General features: G+C 45.8%; 1 protein-coding gene across 1 annotated transcript in view; it reads right to left on the bottom strand.

Moving 5' to 3' along the window:
- The window catches only part of nxn (nucleoredoxin), a 229,165-nt gene that overhangs the window by 148,727 nt on the left and 62,588 nt on the right, over positions 1-17,850 (bottom strand). The gene's annotated exons all lie outside the window — the stretch shown is intronic.

The raw sequence follows: 17,850 nt of genomic DNA, 5'->3' as shown, positions 1-17,850 counted from the left end.
AAGTTTGAACCATGTTCAAACAGGAATAATTGGGTTTTTAACAGTGTAGCGACTCAATAACAGATGAACTGCCTCTCTAACCCTGAAAAATACATTTTACATGTGTGGACCATCATTTCCTCAGAACAAAATTAAAGTTGCAGATTTAAGAAAAATAATTTAAAAAAAAGATTAACATTTCTCCCTTAATTCCACATGCAGGTCCTAATCTCCGTTTCATTTTCTGTGCAATGATTTAAATGTAATTTGTATTTCCTGCTGTTTACTTCCTGCTTTGACATCTGTGAGGGTTCTGCAACGTAATTGGTTGATCAGCCTGCCTGCTACCTACCCTGTTCACAGATGCCACAAATCCTCTGTGGAGGGCGCTGAATTCAAACAGAATCAGAAAAGTGTAAGTCTGTGCTCCAGAGCCTGCTAAAATATGTAGGCAACTTTCCTCATGGTCAATTGTGAGCACAATCCCTTTACCATTGACTGTAAAATCTAGGCTGATATATGTACACACAAAGGTTGACAGAGACCTTGCTGAAAAGTCAACTCACTTCTGCAAATGTGTTGCCCTCAAATGGCACCAACATAATCGGTGTGGTATTGCATGAGATATTCTCTGGCATTTCAGCCCGTCACTTCCTAACTTAAACCTGCCTGTCTGTCAAAAAGGCATACTTTTTGTATGTACAATAAGTACATACTTATATGAAATGTTAAAATGTGCATACAAATGCCAGGCATATGTAAATGTTCTTCATACTACCAGTAGAACCAATCAACTGGCGGTGCACAGTATAGAATCATAGAAAGTGCCGGTTTGGCACATCTGAGAATCATAGAGCACAAAAGGAGGCTATTCAGCCCATCCAAAACAGATTATCTGGTTGGTCAATGCAAGGTAGGTCTTGCCGGCGCAGGACCTCTTTCTCTGCTGTTACAATTCTAAGATTCTAAGGGCATCATCACATTCTGCCTGTGGGAGTTTGCTGTGTGCACTTACAAGATGCACTGCAGAAATTCACCAAAGCTACTTAGTCAGCACCTTCCAAACCCATGACCACTGCCATCTAGAAGGACAAGGGCAGCAGAGACATGGGAACACGACCACCTGGAAGTTCCTCTCCAAGTCACTCACCATCCTGAATTGGAAATATATCGCCGTTCCTTCACTGTCGCTGGGTCAAAATCCTGGAACTCCCTCTGTAACAGCACTGTGGGTGTACCTGCACCGCATGGACTGCAGCAGTTCAAGGCAGTAGCTCACCACCACCTTCTCAAGAATCAATAGGGATGGGCAATAAATGCTGGCCTAGCCAGCAACGCCCATGTCCCATAAATGAAAAAAAATTTGGCTACTGCATTTCCCACATCACAACAGTGGCTACACTTCAAAAAGTACTTCACTGGCTTTGGGATGCAAAAGGCACTATATCTGTGCCACTCTTTATTTTTCAAGTGAACTCATGGAATCTGACCATGGAACCAGGCAGTGTCTACTGAATAGTTGGACTGAAAATTGGAGGAGGAAGTTTAAGGCAAACATTTCAACAACTAGTTCACTTAGCACATTGTGAACTTGGGTCCATCTGCCAGGTATGTTCCGTATCCAACAGATCAGGTGTGTTCGGTGTCGAGGGTGGGGGTGGAGTGGTTAAAAAACGAAGCAAGTCAGATACATCATCAAAAGCATGACCAGATGCAATGTTAAAGTATAGGCAGTTCTGCCCTTGATATATGGAGGCTCCTGTGCCAAAACTCGTTGTAGGCCCTTTGGGTCTAATGCCTCCCATTTCTAGAGCAATAAACTTCTGGTTCAATAATTGAAAACATAAACCATTAACAATGAGAAGAGGAAAGGCCACAGCAGAAGTAGCTTGCAGGGCTGGCTCTGGCTGTTTAATTTCCTGGAGGAGAATCTCTTTGCGCTAATAGATGTTATTTTAAAAAGTCTTAGTACTTTTTTTTGAAGAGATTGGGGAACAATATATTGAAATGTTATTTGCCAGTAAAAATTTCTAACCCGGCAAATTTGTAAATTTTATCAAAGATAAATCTTGCTTTCAAGCTCTGACATGCAGCCAAAAAAAGGACACAGCAAGATAGAAATGCACATTCTCTGGGGAGCATGTTTCAGTGACGACTTCAGGAAAGGTTGTGTGAGAGAGTGAGTTGGGGGGAGAGAGAGAGAGAGAGAGGGGAAGAAAGAATCACATTTGTGAGACTTCTCTTGATATTGGGTACTTCTCCAACACCAAGACAGGCACAATTTTTTTTGATGGGATGTGGGCAAGGTCAGCATTTGTTACCCATCCCTAACTGCCCTTGAACCAAGTGACTTGCTAGGCCATTTCAGAGGGCAGTTAGGAGTCAACAACATTGCTGTGGATCTGGAGCCACATGTAGGCCAGACCAGATAAGAGCAGCAGATTTCCTTCCCTGGAGGACATTAGTGAACCAGATGCATTTTTACAACAACCGATAGTTTTGTGGTCATCATGACTGAGACTAACTTTCAATTCCAGGTTTTATTAATTGAATCTAAATTCCACCAGCTGCCGTGATGGGATTTGAACCCATGTCCCCAGCGAATTAGCCTGAGCCTCTGGATTACTAGTCCAGTAACATTACCACTGTCTCCCCTATTTTTAGTTCACAAATAAACACGAATTAGGAGCTGGAGTAAACCACTCAGCTCCTTGATACTGCTCCACTATTCAATTTGGCTGATCTAACTGTAAGCTCCTGTCTACCCCGATAACCTTTCACCCCCTTGCTTATCAAGACTCTATCTACACCAGCTTTAAAAAATATTCAAAGACTCTGCTACCACCACTTTTTGAGGAAGAGAGAGTTCCAAAATCTCACAGCCCTCAGAGAAAAAATTTCTACTCATCTCTGTCCTAAATGGGTGACCCCTTATTTTTAAACATTGGCCCCTAGTTCCAGATTCACCAACAAGAAAAAACATCCCTTCCACAGTGACCTTGCCAAGTCCCCTCAGGATCTTATATGTTTCAATCAAGTTGCCTCTTACTCTTCCAAACTCCAGCGGATACAAGCCTACCCCTTCCAGCTCTTCCTCATAAGACAACCTGCTCAATCCAGGGCTTAGTCTAGTAAACCTTCTCTGAACTGCTTCCAATGAACTTACATCCTTTGTTTAAATAAAGATACCAATACTGTACACAGTATTCCAGATGTGATCTCACCAAAGCCCTGTATAACTGAAGCATAACCTCGTTACTTTTGTATTCAATTCCCCTCGAGGTAATAACATTCTACTAGCTTTCCTAATTATGTGCTGGACCTGCATATTCGCCTTTTGCAATTCATACACTAGGACCCCGAGATCCCTCTGCATCTATTAAAGTCACACACCGTCCTGACTTGGAAACACATCGCCGTTCCTTCACTGTCGCTGGGTCAAAATCCTGGAACTCCCTTCCTAATAGCACTGTGGGTGTACCCACACCACATGAATTGCAGTGGTTCAAGAAGACAGCTCACCAACATCTTCCTGTGAATGAATACAAAAAAATCTCAGAGTTCTGCAACCTCCCACCATTTAGAAAAGCCTCCTTTTTATTTTTCCTGCCAAAGTGGATAATTTCACATTTTCCCACTTATTTAACTCATCTGTATCCCTTTGTAGCCTCCTTGTGCCCTCTTCACATCTTACTTTCCTACCTATCTTTGGGTCATCAGCAAGTTTAGCAACCACACCTCCAGTCTCTTCATCCAAGTCATTTATATATTTTGTGAAAAGTGGAGGCCCCAGCGCTGATCCCTGTGGCACACCACTCGTTACATTTCACCAACCAGGAAAAGATCCATTTACTTAAGGACGACAGAAGGAAATCTGTTGTCCCTGCCTGGTCTGGCCTACATGTGACTCCAGACCCACAGCAATGTGGTTGAAACTTAACTGCCCTCTGAAATGGCCAAGCAAGCCACTTAGTTCAAGGGCAATTAGGGATGGGCAACAAATGCTGGCCTTGCCAGCGACGCCCACATCCCATGAATGAATTTTTAAAAATTCCCTTTCGAAAGCCACGGTAAAACCTGCCTCCAACACACTCTCAGGCAGCGGATTCCAGATCCTAACCACACGCTGTATAAAAAAGTTTTGCCCATCACCCCTCTGGTTCTTGTCCCCTGCACCAGATTCTCCACATTCTACCCTGTCCGGACTCCTCACGATTTTGAACACCCCTGTCAAATCTCCTCTCAGCCTTCTCTTTACTGAAGGGGACGGCCCCAGTTTCGCCAATTTACCCACGCAACTGAAGTCACTCATCCCTGGAAACACAGAAATACAAGTGATTGTTGAGGCGAGTGAGGGCCTGGTGATAGCAATGCAGGACTTGGTAATGGGTTAGACTGCGAGCAGCTGAGCTGGAAAAGATAGACAGCAGATAGAGTGGCGACACGTGGGACTGGGCCACAAAGATCGGGAGCTTCCCAGTGGCCAACGGCAGGCTTGCTATTGCGTCCTTAGTTCTGATCCAGAAACTTTACTCTGCTATCCAAGTTAGTCTCCATTTCAGCTGTGATTCCCAGAGGGGAATTTAAGCGAATTGAGCAGCCAATTGCTAAGCTGACGCAGAGCCCTGAACGCCAAACACAGTCCGCTCAGCTCGGCTATCAATTTCCAAATGCTTCTTTTTCCAAAACGATTAAGCAGATTAAGAGACACAGAAGCACAGTTCCTCGGTTTACACCCATCCACCTTCTAGCGAAAGCACAAAAATAAGAGGATAACCCAATAAAACTGTTAGTCACAATTTTAAGAAAATGGCCAGAGAGAATTCTGTTTTGTAAAGGGGTGTCAGTCAATCAGTATTGCATGCTTTTCGCTCAGGAAATAAAGGGCTGGACTTTAGGCAAATGTTGACATTGGCTTTCTGTAGCTGGCTGTGTAAAGGGCCAGGAATCTCCATTCTTCTTTTCCTTTTACGTACTAATGCTGCCCAACTTGCCCCCAGCAGCTACAACGTGACACAATTAATGTGCTCACCCTGGATTTGCCAAGGTTCTGTCATCTGATGCTCAATTCATCAGGAAGAAAAGGTTCACGGCCAATTTCAGAGTGACCCGTATTTATCCAGCACATACCTCTGGTGTAGCATTGCCATACAGATTTCTGCAACTGGCTCATTCTCATGTTATACTGCAGTGCTCAAAAGAGCGCTTGTGGTTAATTGACTGGAAAATGCCATTCTTTCCTCACCCCCACCCTGAAGCTGTTGCCTCTTGCACCGGGGCACTATTGCAGCAGTGTTCAACTGCACGTCACACGGTGGCACAATAATGAGAACTGGATAAAAATCTTGCAAAAGGATAAACTTGCGGGGTTAGGCGGGGGCGGGGGGGGTTTGGTGGTGGTGGTGGTGGTGGTGGTGGGGGTTTGGTGGTAGTTCTGGGGAAAGAGCAGGGAGAGTGGGAACAACTGGATAGCTCCTTCAAAACTCCAGCACAGCACAGTGGGCCTCCTGCTGTGCTGCATCATTCTATGATTCCATTCTACAATTCTTCATCTGTGACCCTGCAGCTCGAACATGTACAAGCTGCACAACTGTGGTGGAAATCACAAGCAAAGTCTGTTCTAGCCGATATACGCACTTCCAGCCAGGGTCACTGCATCAACGATCAGCCAAGGGGCACAATGAATGATTGTATTTTCACTTGCTTCGCTGATGAGCGCTGTGGTCGACTGTCTAGCGCCTGCAGCACAGCACAGCGAGATAGGCAACATGGACTAGGAATCGGGCCTGCAATGTTGCATCTGTGTGGTTCACAATGGGGAGCACACTGTGAATCTGAGTTATTTACAGCAGAGGAGGAGGCCATTCGGCCCATCCCGTCCAAGCTGGCTCTCCACAGAGCAAACCCATCGGTGCCGCGCCCCACCCTATCCCCGCAGCGCTGCAGGTTTATGTCCTTCAAGCACCTGCCCAATTTCCTTTTGAAGTCATTGTTCGCCTCCGCTCCCCCATCATGGGCAGCAAGTTCCTGGTCTTTGCCACTTGCAGCGTAAAAGGTTCTTCCTCAAACTCCCCCTGCATCTTTTGCCAAAATTTTCAATCAGTGTCCGTCAGTTAATGGGAACAGCTTTTTCCTTGCCTAGCTTATCCAAACCTGTCATAATCTTGTACACTTCTACCAAATCTCCGCCCCCCTCCCCCCTCCACCCCACTCCCATCTCTCGCTCCGGGAAGAATAATCCCGACTTCAACTCTCGGCTTCCTTTTTGTAGAGCAGGAACACTTGGGTGTGGGTGTGTCCCAAGCTCTTTAACCCAGAGCCTAATCTTCATGGGAGAACCTTGACAGGCTGCATTTTTCTGCAGATTCTAGCAGGGTTTAACAAATCAATATTTCCAGTCAGTGCCACTGGATATCAAACGCTGTTTTGAGTCACCCCCAGTCCCAACACTGGTTAAGATCTCCTCATTCCACACAAACCAGTGATTGAATTTAGGGCTTTCTTAGTCCGTCACACAACATCAAGGGCACCTATACGATGTGTCACATCGGGAGTTGAAGGATTCCCTCTTATCCATGATGTCAGAGGAAGGCAGAAAGGTTTATTCAGGTACAGGGAAGAGGTAAGATCAAAAAGCAAGAAAAAAACACTAAGTTTTGCTTTGCAGATGATCCTCTAATACAGTTTCAAATGAGCAACAATCCTGGGATCCAAATCCCAAATATTGTGCCTTTACAGAATTCTTATGGTGCAGAAGGAGGCCATTCGGCCCATCACATCTGTACCAGCTCTCCAAATGAGCATTATGGCTTTGTGCCATTCTCCTGCCTTTTCCCCATACCCTTGCGCATTGTTTCTATTCAAATAATCTTCTAGTGTCCTCTTGAACATTTCGATTGAATCTGCCTCTGCCACACTTCCAGACAGTGCATTCCAGACCCGAACCACTCGCTGTGTAAGAAAGTTTTTACTGTGTATAAAGATAGAAATGTATGTCATTGCTTGGAGGCTGGAATCACGTGATGGAGAATACTGCAGCTCACTACAGGCAGTCCTATCCTTCAAATTCTCCAGGTAACTAGCCGCCCTCTAGTTCCTCATCTCTAGCTCCTGCCCCCTCATTAAATTCTGTTCTACTCTTGTCTGTGATATATGCAGTGATGTGGAACAGCCAGTGTGCATTAAAATCAAATTGCCCTTCCCCAGGGAGCAGCCGCCTTATATATTTTTCAGGTCTGTCTGTGCCAGTGCGCACGTATCTGCATGTGTTTGTGTGTGTGCGTGTTTCTGCATGCGTGTGCGTGTTTCTGTACGCGCGTGTGCGTGTTCCTGCACGCGTGTGCGCGTGTTTCTGCGCGCGTGTGCGTGTTTCTGCGCGTGTTTCTGCATATGTGTGTGCGTGTGTGTAAAACACATTCACACTCACAAGCAACTATATATGCACATTAAAAATTCACGGGTCAATAATGTTATGAGTCACCTTATACATGACTTTATAGGATAATTCAGAGAGTTCTCAGCATATTAAAATAAACCAAAGATTCCAATCCGATTACATGTGGTGCAGAAATGCAACCCCAGGCAAAGGGTTAATTTACAGTGGCCACTTGGCTGCCAAGTCAAATACTTGACAGTTACAGAGCTTATTCCAAGAATACCAGAGATTACGAAATGTTATTCAGTACCACCCACATCTCCAATTCTAATTTAATAACACTGTGCAAAGGCTTGGGTTTTGGAAACATTGTTCACATAAAAGCATTAAGGCTTAGGAGGGTTACGTCTTTTTTTTAAAAAACAAAAAGCAGCTGGATGAGTATGTGATTGGGAGCAGAATCTGTGGTTAATAAAAAGGAGAGATGCAGGCTGTACATACTTTTGCTCTGTGGGGAGGGGTTGCCAACCCTCCAGGATTGCCTGGAGTCTCCAAGAATTAAAGTCTAATCTCCAGAACAAATGCTGCGAGCAGAGGAGAGAAATCATAGGAGGCATTGAAACAGGTCTTTATTTTTTAAAAACTCTTTCAAAATTATTGGTTAAAAAAATACTGGAGATGGGGGCGGGGGGGATGGCGGCGGTCGAGGTTACTTGATTGGGCTGAGCAGTTGTTGGTAGGAGATCATGTGGTGAAACCTCAAGAAATATGTCCAGAGTTGGCAACCCTGACTGTGGGTCTTTTATGCAGTGTCAGTTGTGGCTCAGTGGGTAGTACGCTTGCCTGGGTCATAAGGCTCCTGTTTCAAGTCCCACTCCAGGAATCGTGCACAAAGTTCCAGGCTGACACTCCAATGCCATACCGGGGGAGTGCTACACTGTCAGAGGTGCCATCTTACAGGTGGATGTAAAACTTCCCATCGCACTATTCTGCAGAAGACCAGGGCTGGTCTCCCTGGTTCCCTGGCCAGTGTTTATCCCTCAATCAGCATCACAAAAACAGATGATTTGGCCATTATCACATTGCTGCTTATGGGAGCTTGCTGTGCACAGATTGGTGCCGCGTTTCCAACGTCACAACTCTTCAAAAGTACTTCATTAGCTGCAAAGATTTCTGGCAGCCATAAAGGGCACTCTGTAAATGCAAGTCTTTATTTTCCTTCAGTTGACAGCGTTATTATGAGTTACCCTTCCCTGAAAATGCAATGGAAACAAAGGCTGAAGCTGTGTGGACGACCCTGTAAGTGCATCAAGCTGGCTGCAGATGAATTCCCAAAGCATTACAGACATTACAGCGTCATATTTCAATCATTAAAACAGTACAGACTAGTAAGACAAGCACAGCGCTAGTAGGTTGTGATTCTCAAGACAGGCAACATGAAATGGGGGGGGGGTGTTGATTCTAACCTTAGCCCATAATCTTCGAGGTCCTAAACCGAGGCCCCGTCTACCCTCTCAGGCGAATACAAAAGACCCCGCAGCATTATTTCAGAGAAGAAAAGGAGTGCCCTCCTCAGCGTCCTGGCCAATAGTTATGCCTCAACCAACATCACTGGAAAAAACACTATCTGGTCATTATCTGTTTATTGTGGGAGCTTGCTGTACACAAATTGGTTGGTGTGTTTCTCTACATTAGGACAGTGACTGCACCGTCAATGGCTGTAAAGTGCTTCTGGATGCCCAGGGCTTATAAAAGGTTCCGGGTTCCTTATACATGGAGAGGAGAGGAGAGAAGGTAGGTCTTCTGAAACCTATGCCTCACTGGAATTATCCATGTTCCAGAAAAATAGCAACAGCAGCCTCTCGAGCCTGTTCCACTATTCAATAAGATCACGGCTAAACTGTATCTTAACTCCATTTACCCTAAAAAACTCTAGCAGTTTGGAAATGCTCAACTCCCCCCCCGCAACCCCCCGCGCCCCCCACCCTCCTCCCCAGCATCAACAGCAATTTTGTTTGGTGGGTTGGGGTGGGGGTTGGAGTGCAGAATTACAAATTTCCACTTCTCTTTCGTGTGAAGAAATGCTTCCTGATTTCATCTTTGAGTGGTCAAGCTCTAGGTTTTAAGAATGCTATCGCTTGTTCTGGATCCCTCACCAGAGAAAGTAGTTGCTCTCCATCTACCCTATCCTTTAATCATCTTAAAACACCTGAATTAGCTAACCCCTTAATCATCTATACCCTACCTATGTTACCTGGCTGCATGCATTAACCTGTTTAGTCCAGGCATCATTCTGGTGAATCTGCTGTGCCCCCCTTCCCAAGGCCAACATATCCTTCCTGGGGTGTGCTGCAGACGTGAATGCAGTCACTCCAGACGGGACTTGATCGGGGCTCTGATGGCTACCACATCATTTCTACCCAAAGGGTCACAAGGGTTCCTGAGCTATTGGAACTGGAGGTAACGGGGGAAGAGGAGAAGGAGAATGCTGTTCCCTGCTGACAGAAGACCAGGGCTGAATAATAGATGTGCTGATAGAGGAACTTTCTTTCGAATTTTGTTTAACTTCATCACCTTTGCACATCAGGGTGTGTTTATGCAGACTTAAAACGGAAACTTATGAGCCTTCCGTTGTCTAGTGACACATGAGGCAGACAAAGCAGGTGCTAAAGTCTATTCCCATAGCTTGTTTTTCCTGGAACTGGTCGCCAGAGACTAGCTTGAGGGGCGTCACTCCACATCAAGCATGGTTGACCAGGGGGCTCTCCTGCTCTTACTGCCTGCCATCAGACATATTGGAAGGATTTACAGGTTAATAAATGACCTGTTGGCCACTTTATGAACACTCTTTCCTAGGCCATGAAGTCCCAGAGTGGGACGAACCCAGAGCTTCTGGCTCAGACACAGGGACGAAACCCACTGCATCACAAGACCTCCTCCATTTATGCCGAACTTACCTTCAAATTTAAAGGCTAGGATAGAGTCCTTGATAGGAGGGGCTGAATGGATTGACTTCTCATTCCTTATGTTTGTCACATTCCCTTCCCACCTTTCTTTTCCTCACCGAAGGTGGGACATCTTCTCCAAGGACTCCAGGGCTCATCCTATTCTACAGGTGGATGCTAACATGGGGCAGAACATCAATCCAAGGTAACTCTCTGTGGCACAGGCTGGTCTCTGAATTGGTGGTGTTCCCACCCTACCCTACCCCACCCCACCCTGCAACAGTCCAGCTGAGATTATGGTCTCAACATGGAGGAGGAGCCCACAGGCCAGATTCTATATCCTACAACCATCTTCCCGTACTCAAGAAATTTCCCCCCTCCCCCACCCTCAAACTTAACACTTCCAAATAAAATCACCCGCTTATTGTTGGGGGCAATGGTGGGGGGGTGGGGGGGAGTATTGATCATTAACCGAGAGCAAAATTTCCATAAAACCTGATGTTTTAAGTCCAATTTTATGAATGTTTTTCTGTGCCATTGCAAAAGGCCCAATGACAAGCAGCGCAACACAGGTGCGTCTGTCTTTCCATGGCCATTTTCTCCTCTTGGGGGGGGGGCGTCCCAGATGTGATACTTTCACCACTGGGGACGATTATAAGATAGAAAAGCAGCAGCATTTGAGACCTTGCTGAGGGCCAGGCACTGGTGCAAATGCTGCTAATTGCTGGCGCGCACTTGGAGAATGGTAAGCTGGTGAAAGAACTGGCGGAGGAAGGTGAAAGGTGAAAAGCAACATGGGCGGGATGGGGGGAGGTGGGGGTGAGGGGGTGAGGGGGGGAGTGTGACAGTGGGGTGAAAAGGGAGAATTTCTTAATCTGCCGGACCCAAGCTGCTATTGCAATATAAAAATAACCCTCTCTCTCCGTAATGCGTAGCAGGCAATATGCCACTTTCAATCACCACAATTACAAATACCATCCCCATAGGAAGCCTAGTGTACCGACAATATAATTACCCCTCATTACAATGTATACAAACAAATCGGCAGGTCACCAAGGTTTAAATACAGCTGTAAAGTAGGTCCTCACAACTACTGACCAACTCATTAGCATCAGGAAATGTTGCACAAACCGACTGTCACACTGAGCCAAGACTTTCTCCCTCTCCTGCCCTGAACTCGAGCTGCTCCTCAAGTTTCTCGGTGTAGCTTCAGAGAGACATTACAGCCTTTCCCAAACGGTACTTCCAGACACTTTCTGTATTTTCTTTTAAGAACAGGCCACTAGTGAACCAGTAACCTTTATATAAATGATCAAACTGTCACTTTTAACTCTGGGTCACACACACATCTTCCAAAAACAAGGAAAAATCTCCTTGTGCAGCACTCCTGTGTTATGTGAAGTGGGGATGGGACGGGTCAGTAAAGTATTATGGATAGCCACTTGTGAATCTCTGCAGCCTTAAGTTTTTGTTGAAAGTCCTGCTTAATTTCAGCAGCATGTCTCTCTTCTGGAAATGTTTTACACGGCTTCTAATGACTGTTAAAATATCACACAAATATTGCAGCGCACTGGTTTCATGGATCAGCCAAGGCACAAGATTTGAGTTTTCATTAGTTCCTGAGAATGGCTGTGACTGTGATGGGGGCTGAGAGGCAGCTGGTGGGCAGACTGTCAGGCCCTTCCCTCCGCCCCCCCATCAGGGGAGAGAACAGAGAGGTAAAGGTGCATCATCAGGCAGCTGCCAACAGGGCGCATGGACCAAAACAGAGAAAGCAACCCACCTTTGATCTTGACTTTGGCTGGTGTGTCTCTCGGGGGAGGGGAGGGCAGAGAAAGAACCTCTAATCGCTACATTCGCTTTCATGTTTTGATCCATTCCTATTGTAAAATGGGGTACCGCCTGGCTCTCTGTGACCAATGCTATGGGGGGGGTCATAGAATCATAAAAAGTTTACGGCACAGAAAGAGGCCACGTTGCCCATCGGGTCTGCACCTGCTGAAAAACTAGCCACCCGGCCTGATCTCACTTTCTAGCGTTTGGTCCATAGCCCAGCAGGTTACGGCACTTGAGGAGCATATCCAAACACCTTTTAAGTGAGCTGAGGGTTTCTGCCTCTACTGCCCTTTCAGACAGTGATTTCCAGACCCCCCAACAACACTATGGGTGAAAAACAACCTTTGCTCATCTCCCCTCTAATCCTTCCACCAATCACTTTAAATCTATGCCCCCCTAGTCTCTGACCTCTCTGCTCAAGTAAATAGGCCTTTCCCATCCACTCTATCCCAGGCCCTTCACAATTTTATTCATCTCAATCAAATCTCCTCCTCTGTTCCAAGGAGAACAGCCCCAGCTTATTCCAATCTTTCCTCATAGCTACAATTTTCCAGTCCTGGCAACATTCTCGTAAATCTCCGCTGTACCCTCTCTAGTGTAATTCCATCCTTTCTGTAATGAGGTGACCAGAATTACACACTGTACTCAAGCTGTGGCCTAATTAAAAAAGGCATCTCAGAAATGCAGAGAATAAAAGTTGCAGCCACCATCATGATCTCCTGCACATCTTAACTATTTTGCCTGTTTAAGGCATAAAGAGTCTCATTCTGCTTTGGCTGCTGCTTTTGGAGAAGGAGATGTACCTGCCCTGACAGAGGTCCTGCCCACTGCTAACAATCAGGATTGCAATAGCAATTCAGGAACCAAATAAACACAGAGTCCATTAGGGAAAATCAAGTCTACAGAACAAAATTATAAGGCAATAATAAGGAAACAATATTGCTTTTTAATGAATTAGCAACATGTGAAGGAACAAAAAATTTCAAACAGATGTTCACATAATAATAGATTCAGGTCAATGGCATCAAATAAACACAGTATGTGCCAATCATATAAATTCAAAGGGAAGTGATCCATGCACTTCATTAACAAAGAACGTTCACTTTCAAAGCTCTGGAAAACAAAATTATAACAGTTTAGTGTCTTGGTGTGATCCGACATGCATTGAACCAAACAGATGGTGACTCTAATCGATGGATGTTGGTGGAGAGGTCAAGAATTAATACCATGCCACAGCACAGTAGATTGTGTTGTTGGAAAAGTTCACCATCTGGGAAATAAGGGCTGAAAACCCATCTAATGGCACAGTGATCCAATGTAGAATTGAGCAGGAGACAGCTCTCACCCAACAGAACAATCAGGTCTCCCACTAAAACAACTTGCATTTATTTTAGCGCCTTCAATTTAGCAAAAGTGCCCCAAGACATATCATAGGAGCAGTTATCAAACAGAATTTGACACCAAGCTACACAAGGAGATGTTGGGATGGGTGACCCAAAAGTTTGGTTAAAGTAGATGACGTTTAGGGGTGAGGTCCTGCCACATCCACCTGTGAATGGTGGTAACCAGTTAAGCAACTATTGGGAAGAGGAGGCTCTACAAATATCCACATCCTCAATGGTGGCGAAACCCAGCATGCAAGTGAAAAAGACAGGGTTGAAGCATTAACAAACATCTTCAGCCAGAAGGGCAGAGGGGCTAATTCATCTTGACCTCCTCCCATGATCTACACCATTACAAATTCCAGACTGTAGCCAATTCGATTGACAATATCAAGAAGTGGACAAATACACTGGATACTGTGAAGGCTATGGGTGTACAGCTGAAGACTTGTGCTCCAGAACTAGCTGCTCTCCAGCCAAGCTGTTCCAGTACAGCTACAACACTGGTGTCTACCTGACAATATGCCCAGCTATGTCTTGTCCACCAAAAGCAAAACAAATCCAACCCAGTCAATGACCGCCTCATCAGTCTACTCACAATTATAAGTGAAGGAAAGTGTCATTAACAAAAGAATCAAGCGGCACTCACTCACCAATAACTTGCACACAAATACTCAGTTTGCGTCCTATCAGGACATTTGGCTCCAGACCTCATTACAACTATGGGTATGAAAGAACTGAATTTCAGAGGTGACGTGAGAGTAATTGCCCTTGACATCAAGGCAGCTTTTGACTAAGTGTGGCATCAAGGAGCCCTAGCAAAACTGAAGTCAATAGGGATCAAGATGAAAACTCTCCATTGTTCGAAGTCATGGTTAGCACAAAACAAGATGGTTATTGTTGTTGGAAGCCAATCACCTCACTCTCAGGCCATCAATACAGTGGTTCCTCAAACCAGTATCTTAGGCTCAATTATGACCTTTCCACCCATCTTAAGGTTCAGAAGGGAGGGTGCTCCCTGATGATTCGACAGTGATCAGCACCATTCACCAGTGCTCAGACAGTGAAGCAATCTGAAGCATATGAGGAAAGACCTGGACAACATTCAGGGTGATAAGTGGACATTAACATTCATGCCACAAAGGTCTAGGCAATGACATCCTAGCTCCATCCAGACAGAGTGTCTAACCACCTCTTCCATGACGTTCAATGGCATCCCTATTGTCAAATACACTTCTACAATCAAAACTTTGGGAGTCACCATTGACCAAAAACCTAACTGGACCAGCCAAATAAATACTGACTACAAGAGCAGGTTAGAGGCTGGGAATGCTGCAGCGAGTAACTCACCTCCTGCAAGCCTGTCCACCATCTACAAGGCACAGGTCAGGAGTGCGATGGAATACTGCTCACTTGCCTGGATGAGTGCAGCTCCAACAGCACAAAAAGCTCAGCAACAACCCAAGGCAAAGCAGCCCGCTTGATCAGCACCCATTCACCACCTTGAACATTCACTCTCTGCACATTATGGTTGCTGCATTCAACCACTGTTAGATGCACTGCAGCAACTTGCCAAGACTCCTTCAGCAGCGTCTCCCAAACCCGCCAGCTCTACCACCTGGGACAAAAGACAGAAATCCTGGCAGTGGGTCACATTCAGAAGAAAAGGGGGCGAAATAGGAAGGAGTTTTTTTTTTTAAATGGGCGTTTGTTTTCTCTTGTTGACACTGTATTTCAATGATGCCAAATGGCCAACTACTCTATGCATAACTGCCGTCTACTATGTACATACCCCTTCCGTTACACACAGGACAATACAGATGTATCTATTTAAGCTGCATCAAGTGCCTATGCAAGTCTGTCCTCCCAACCCCTCCCAGTTAAAGGCACAGCTCCTGCATTACTATTAAGCACTGAACAACATTTAACAACGGTTCAACCTGCCTGTCATTAATGGTGACCATTAATGAGACAAACTAAACACCAAATGTGTCGAGTATCTAACCCGTTGACTGCTTTGTGATAAGCTGGCTGCAGTTGTTCAAAAATCATTAATCCTTCAGAGTGGATGTCATTACACTTTAACCACATGGAGGGTTCAATCAATGTCTAACACAGCACACTCAGCCAGAAATAAAAAAGGCAGAAAATTGACCTCCTAAATGGCACGGTACAGATTAATACTGAACACAAAGCTAAAGTTACTGGAAAGTAAGCTCATTTTGGGGTTTGAATGATGATTGCAAACTGCTCTAAGCGTGGCACTCATGCTGCAACATAAAAATCGCTCGGTATCTTTAAGTCTCCACTTGCCACACAAATGGTGATTTAAATTCAGAGTCACGCCATACGTTTCAAACTGAGCTCATTTTTAATCCTGAGCAAACTCAAACGAATGGTCTCCGTGGCAACCCTTCCAGGGGTGGGTGGGGTTCCTCAAATGCCTGAAATCCGTCTTCGAGATGGGGACGGGGTTTGTCGCAGGAGTGCTTTCAAATGGTTGAGTTTTCATTGGCCAGCATCTTCCGGTCGGTGAGCGGGGGCAGGGGCGCGCTCGCCGAGGGGTAAAATGGGCGCAGGGATACGTCAGGCGTGCATCTCAACGTCACCCCGCGTCATTTAGATTTTGGGTTCGGCGGGCGGGCATCCGTTAGGGCCATTTAAAAACTAATTAACCTGAACGATGGACCTGCCCATCCAACCTCAAGGTTGGCGGGCAGGCTGGGGGCCCAGGCAGGCCTCGGAAAAAGCATGAAGCCTCATCCACCGGCGGGATGAGGTTTCATGAGGGTATTTACATTTTTATCAAATGCTTAAGTAAAAGTTAAGGACATGTCCCAACTCCTCGTGTGACAGTGTCACATGAGGGGACGTGACAGGGAAATTTCTCTCATTACCTTTATTTCAACTTTTGAACCGGAGCCGATCTCTGAGGCAGCACTTTGCCTCAGGGAGATCTGTGCGATCATGCGTGAAAGGGCGCGCTCCCGGCTGAGGGAATCCCCCTGAGGGGATTACCGCCTCCCCCCCCCCCCCCCAGCCCGCGCAAGAAGTGCAGCTTCCTTAATTGGCCCACCCACCTAAAATGGCGGGGGCACCAATCGGAGGTCCAGCTCCCACCCCCCCACTCGCTCTTGTACTCCCCCCCGCCCCCACCCCACCCCCCCCCCCCCCCCCCCCGCCCCCCCCAAACAGGGGGAAAATGTTGCCCATTGAGGTGAGGGATGTCAGTGGTGGAGTAATGAGTAATCGAATCAGCTCAGGTCAAACCCAGCGCCAGCCATACACAAAAATCCCCCTTCACTGATTCCAACAATGCACTTCAAACTGATTTCCTACTGCATGAGTGTAACATTTCGATGTACCATACCAATTATCCTGGTGACCTGACAGAGAAATATTTAGGCCCAATTAATGGAGAGTTATGGGTAGTTGAGTTTAGCCAAAATTCTGTTGCTCGTGTCCTAACTTGCACCAAGTTCCGTTCACCCATCACTTGTGCACCCACTGACCTACATTTGCCTCTGGTCTGGCAGCGCAATTTTTAAATTCTTATCCCTGTTTTCAAATCGCTCCCTATCTTTGGAACCTGGGTCAGCAACCCTCCCAGATCTCTGTGCTCCTTCAATTCTGGCATCTTGCGCATCCCCCGTTTTAGTCACTTCACCATTGGTGACCATGCTTTCAGCTGCCTGGGTCCTAAACTCGAATCCACTCCCTAAACCATTTGACCTCTCCATCCTACCTCTTTGACCAAGCTTTTGGTCACCTGGTCCTATTACCTCTTTAGGTGGCTCAGTGCCAAATTTTGTGCCAAATTTTATTTGATAACGTTCCAGTGAAAGCACCTTGGGACATTTTTCTAGGTTAAACGATGTTATATAAATGCAAGTTGTTGTTTTTGTAAAATGGAGTTGTGGGACAGATCAGCCACGGTATAACTGAATGTTGGAAGAGGCTCGAGGGGCTGAATGGCCTACTCCTGGTCCTATGTTCCAGTCCCAGGTTGTGGACTAGCAGCCAAGCTCTTTTCACATAAGTTTTCAAAATTGGGTATCCAACCAAATGGCTGAGAGTTGCGCATCCTAAAACTGAGAAGAGTGGGAGAGAAAGTGAGGCAAATCAAGTAGTGGTTAGGTTTGAAAAAAAACCTTTTGATTGTAGAAAAAGTCTGAGTGATAAGGAACAGGCATGGTGTTGAGATTCTGAGAAAGAATGGGACTGAGTAAGAGACAGCTGGATTTAAATTGCCTTTTGTGCAATGTGTCTAGACTAAAGGCGATGTGACATTTCTCTGCTTTGCACCATAATAGTTTGGATGACCTTGAACAGT

The sequence above is a fragment of the Carcharodon carcharias genome, chromosome 10 (genome assembly GCF_017639515.1).
Source record: "Carcharodon carcharias isolate sCarCar2 chromosome 10, sCarCar2.pri, whole genome shotgun sequence".
Taxonomy (NCBI): domain Eukaryota; kingdom Metazoa; phylum Chordata; class Chondrichthyes; order Lamniformes; family Lamnidae; genus Carcharodon; species Carcharodon carcharias.
Note: the sequence above shows the minus strand (reverse complement) of the source record. Positions and strands in the feature narration are given on the sequence as shown.